General features: G+C 39.9%; 1 pseudogene; it reads right to left on the reverse strand.

Moving 5' to 3' along the window:
* Nucleotides 1–2,378: 2,378 nt before the first annotated feature.
* On the reverse strand, nucleotides 2,379–5,534 carry LOC136793390 (uncharacterized; annotated as a pseudogene).
* Nucleotides 5,535–5,941: the final 407 nt, after the last annotated feature.

Below are 5,941 nucleotides of genomic sequence, written 5' to 3' on the forward strand. Positions count from 1 at the left end.
ATATACTATGACTGAAGTTATTCAGAATATCTATGTACATAGAACTTATGTGCAAAAATGAAAATTGTATTTAGCTGGTGGGACCATAATTGATTTTCTTTTTCATTTTTCAAAATTATTTTTGCTATTGTTGCAGCTTTGAAATTAAACATTTAAATTTTTTTTATAAAGAAGCAATTGATTGTGATTGATGCTGAGATTTGGGACTGGAAGGCTCTGGAAGGGATGAGGGATGATTTTTCAATATACATATTTACTTTTTACTACTTAATACTTAAATTTTAGCTAAATTATCAGGAGGCAGAAGAGTGATTAGAGTTGGGAGGTTATGAAATAATACGTGAAAAGCAAAAATATAACGTAATTCTATAGATTTACTAAGTTGAATGGTAATGTTTTTTCTTCTTCAGTTTTGACACTCTAGTAATAATTTCCTCACCAATTCACTTAAAAATAGACACTGTCTTCTGTGATAGCAGTCTAAAAATGTTGTTACATACATGTCTATATTATGCTTACTCCAAAAGCAATGAAGTTAGTAGGGTTGAGAGCTTCAACAGTGTAAGAGCTCTGTCAATGATTTTTAAGCCGTAAGCATCCTTTATCTAACAATGTTCCAACCCTTTAACCTTGAATTATTTGTTTAAGCAGAAATACAACTTTCCACTGAGTTCAAGTCTGTGAGCATTTTCTTTCTCCCTGAATGTTAGGTTAATAGTCAGGTGCCAGAGAAAATTCTACATAACACACTGGATTAATAGGGCCTATTGTAGTAATATTTTAAAAAATTCAGTGCTAGTCAGGGTTCTCCACAGAAACAGAACCAGTGTGTGGGGGGGTGGGGGGGTGGAGAGAGAGAGAGAGAGAGAGAGAAAGAGAGATTTCGAGAAATTGAAATGCATGATTTTGAGGACTAGCTAGTCTGAAATCTCTAGAGTAGGCTGGCAGACTGGGAACTCTCAAGCAGCAGTTGATGCTGTCGTTTTAAGGTAGAATTTCTTCTTCCTCAGGGAAAATTCAGTTTTTTCTTCTAAGGACTTCCAACTAATTGAATGAGGCCCTTCCACATTATCATGAATAATCTCTTTTGCTTAAAGTCAATTGATTATAGATGTTAACTACAACTACAAAATATCTTCACAGCAACACAATAGATTAGTGTTTGAAGTTAGTAGGGTACCATAGCCTAGCCAAGTTGATGCATTAAACTATCACAGTCTATCCCTTGTCAACTTGGCACTCATATGCATCTGTTTAACCATACTTACTCTTCAGTAAAAACAATAACAATGTCATACTTCCACCTAACATGAGAAAAGTCTCTTGTGTAAAAAGAAAACTGTGCTAACCCTTTCCCCAGGAGGGGATGTGAAATCCTTGGGTAATGTTCATTCTTTTCCATGTTATCCTGTAACTTGAATGCTGTCATGTAAACTTAACTATTATGAATACGTCTTATGTTGGATGATAATTGGTTAAGAAAGAAAAGATAATATTTATTATATACAGTATATATCATTAATATGTATAAAGTAATATATGAAGATATAAAATAATATAATATACTATAATATGTATACATACACACAAAAATATGTACAATATAAAGAAGAAATACTCATAGTAATCAGTCTTCATTTCTGCAACTGATCACATGATCATAGCTGGTATTTATAACTACCTTCTTCTACTACCCATTCTGTATTTCCTTTGCTCTCAGCAATCCGCTTAGCTGGTAATGTTTCTTTGCCTAATGCGCCACCTCAAACCTTCATTCATGAACTGTCTGCGTCATTAGTAGTCCTTTCTGATTTGGGTTGTCATAGTTTTCCATTGACAGGGCATGATAGCACTAAGAGATGCCCTAAGGGATCTCCTATATTCCAGATTGTGGGGTTGGGAAACGTTAAGATTTTTTTGCAAGTGGGAGGCTCTAAAGCATGTTTGTACACTGAGGAGTGAGCAAGTAGAGAAGAAATTGATGATGGAGAAAAGGCGAGGGGATCAAGGAAGGGGGTAAATTCCTTAAGCAGGTTAGGGGATAGAGGGCATGGATCACTTTTTTTTTTTTTTTTAGAAATGTATCCCTGACATGTTTTTTAAATATTTATTTATTTATTGGCTGCCTCGGGTCTTAGTTGCGGCACATGGCATCTTCGTTGTGGCATGCGGGCTTCTCTCTAGTTGTGGCGTGTAGACTTCAGAGTGCGCAAGTTTAGTTGCCCTGTGGCATGTGGGATCTTAGTTCCCCGACCAGGGATGGAACCCGTGTCCCCTGCATTGGCAGGCGGATTCTTAACCACTGGATCACCAGGGAAGTCCCTTTTTTTTTCTTGTTGACAGACTTTATTGTTAAATCACAGAAATCCAATTTCCTCTCACACATCAGGATAAATCAACCCAGTCAGTATAGTGAGTGATTACTTTCTTTGCCTGTTGATTTAGAGACATGAGGAGACCAATTTGGCTGGGTAGCAATCTTAACTTCCAGTTCAGTGAAATCATTGTTGTATCTCCTGATGTAAGCATTCCTTCCTTTGAGATTAAGACCTCTAGACCAACAGAGCATGAGGTCCTGGGGACAGAAAGCATCACTTTTGCTAGTGCATCACTAGAGATAACGGTGAGTAGTGTTACTCCTATTTTCACCCCTTGATTCCTAGGCCTGTGAATCCTGGGTATCAGAGAAGAAGTACTATATTTTGGATGCTGATTTAGGGCATATACAGAAGGTTACCTCCGTCTTGCAAGGAGTTTCAACCTATCTGGTCCTGTGGCAGAATTTTTGAAAGGGCTTTCCACTATCGTATCAAACCAGCTGCTTTAGGATTATAGGTAACATAGTAAGACTAATGAATTCCTTGATCATGGGCCCCATTACTGCACTTCATTTGCTGTGAAGTGAGTTCCTCGATCAAAAGCAATGCTATGTGGAACACCATAATGATGGATAAGGCATTCTGTAGGTTCATAGATGGTAGTTTTGGCTGAAGCATTGTGTGGAAGGAAGGCAAATCCATATCCAGTATAAGTTTTTATTCCACTAAGAACAAAGTGTTGCCCCTTCCATGATAGATGTAGCCCATTTTAATCAACCTGCTACCACATAGCTGGCTGATTACCCTGAGGAATGGTGCCATATTGGGTGCCATAGTATTGGTCTCTGCTGCTAGCATATTGGGTACTCAGCAGTGATTATAGCCAGGATAGCCTTGGTGAGTGGAAGTTCACTGTACCCATGCATAACCTTCATTCCTGCCACTATGGCCACTTTGCTCATAAGCGCACTGGGAGATGACAGGAGTGGCTGGATAAAAAAGTTAAGTGGTGTCCACAGAACAGGTCATCACTTCCACTTGATTATTAAAATCCTTCTCTGCTAATGTCACTCTTTGATGAGCACTCGCATGGGAAATACATATCTTTACACTTTTCACACATTCAGAGAGGTCTATCCACATACCTCTTGCCAAATGTCCTTGTCACCAATTTTTCACTTGTGTTCCTTCCAAGTCCCTGAACAATCCAGCCAAATCATCGGCCACAGACCATGAATAGGTCTACAGTCATACATCTGGCCATTTTTCCTTCCAAGCACAATTTACCAGCAGAGGTACTGCTCAAAGTTCTGCCCACTGGAAGGATTTTCCTATACCTCTGTCCTTTAGCACTGTCCCAGAAAAGTGCTTTAGTGCTATAGCTTCCCTGTTTAGGGTGGTGCCAGTATATTGTGCAGAATCATCTGTAAACTAGGCCCAAGTGTTCTTCTTCTCATCAGCCAATGGATAGTAATGAACTCCATGAGGATATAGGTGCAGGCTGAGAGAGAAGACCGTATAGCAGAAGTGGGAACCATGGGCATTTGGGCCACTTCTTCATGTAACTTATTTGTGCACTGAGAACCTGCTCAGGCCCAATCAACTATACACCACTTCCATTTGATGATGGAGTGCTACTGTGCATGCCTAACACTGTGGCTTGGTTAGAACCAGTTACTGGATGTGTTAGGTAACCCCCAGTTCATGACGGGCAGATCAGGTCGCATGGGAATGTGGTGGTCCATGGATATGTGTTCATGGCCCAGTAGCAAGGCAAAAGCTGTTTCTCAAAAGGAGAGCTGTTATCTGCAAGGATGGCAGAGCTTTGCTCCAAATTCATAAGGGTCTGTACTGTGATTCACCTATAGGAGTCTGCCAAAGGCTCCAAATAGCATTTCTGTCTGCCACTGAAACTTCAGGCAGCATTGGATCTGGTGGATCATATGGTCCCCATGGCAGAGCATGACAGCATGGACTTATTGCAGACTATTCTCCTTTTCTCAGCCCCACTCAAAGCTAGCAGCCTTTGGGGGCCATTGAGTAAATGGGATGGAAGAGCACAACTAGATAAAGAATTCATTGCCTACAACATCCAGAGACCCACTAGGCATTGGGTCCCTTTTCTGGTTGTAGGAGGGGTCAGATTCAACAACTTAACCTTAGAAAGGATATCTCAATATGCACCTCACCACTGGACACCTAGAAATTTCACTGAGGTGGAAGGTCCCTGAATTTTTGTTGGATTAATTCCCCAACATTTGGCTGGGTTTGGCCAGAGTTGTTGCTACTACTTAGTCACTAAATCCAATCAGCAGAATGTCATCAATTTAATTGTCTTTTGATAATGTCTTGTGGAAGGGAAGGTGAACAAGTTTTCTGTGGACTAAATTATGACATAGGCTTGGGGAGTTGATATTCCTCCTCTGAGTTAGGAGAATAAAGATTTATTGTTCGCTTGCCAGCTGAAAGCAAATTGCTTCTGGTGGTCTTTGCTAACAAGTTTGAGAAAAGATGGATTTGTCAGATCGATAGCTATATAACAGGTACCAAGGATATGTTAATTTGCTCAAGTAATGAAACCATATCTGGAACAATAGCTGCAATTGCAATCATCACCTCGTTATGTTTATGATGATCCACTGTTGTTTTCCAAGATCCATCTGTTTTCTACATAGGCTAAATAGACAAATTCAATGGAGATGAGGTGGGAATCACCACCCTTTCATCCTTCTAGTCCTTGATGGTGGCACTAATCTTTGCCATTTCTCTAGGAATGAGGTATTCCCTTTGGTTTATTATTTTTTGGGTAGAGACAATTCTAGTGGTTCCGCGTGGCCTTTCCTAGTATCTTATTTCTCACTTCACAGGTCAGGGAACTAAAGTCTGAATTCTGTCAGTTGTTGACGTTGTCTATTCCAGTTACATACTCCTGAAGTATAGATATAACCACAGGATAGGTTTGGGAACCCACTGGACCCACAGTGGGAACGGACCTGAGCTAAAACTCCATTGATCACCTGACCTCCATAAGCCCCTACTCTGACTGGTAGACATTTTTGTTCTCCTGGAATTAGCATCAGTTCAGAGCCAGTGTCCAATAATCACTAAAGAAATGGTATCTCCTTTTCCTTAAAGCACAATTACTCTGGGAAAAGGCTGTATGTCCCTTTGAGGTAGGCTGGGAGAAAAATTAAGAGTATAAATTTTTGACAGCATAGCAAGGTCTTTGTACAAGGGGAGCCAGACTCCCCTTCATTCAAAGAGCTCTGGGTCTATAAACTGGCTCAGCTCTGGGGATTGATTGAGGGATAGTCATTCTCTGTTTTAATCATTTAAGTTAGACTTCTTTTCATTCCACCTAGAACTCTTCCATGTATACAGATAAAGTAAGAAGTTTGTAGACTGCCCACCTATTTCTCTTTTAGGGATGCCATGATTAACCAATGCCATAGGTAGGTCTTCATTGACTCTCCTTTTCATTATGGTAAACATTCTACCTTATCTTTGGTGAATAAGTGCTACCACTGGTGTCTGCCACTTTTGGATTTAATTATTATCATTGTATGTAGGAATATCAGTTAATCAACAGCAGCTTTTGGTATAATTTCTGACCTACAGAAAAG

This window comes from Kogia breviceps, chromosome X, assembly GCF_026419965.1.
Source record: "Kogia breviceps isolate mKogBre1 chromosome X, mKogBre1 haplotype 1, whole genome shotgun sequence".
In the NCBI taxonomy this organism is placed as follows: Eukaryota; Metazoa; Chordata; class Mammalia; order Artiodactyla; family Physeteridae; genus Kogia; species Kogia breviceps.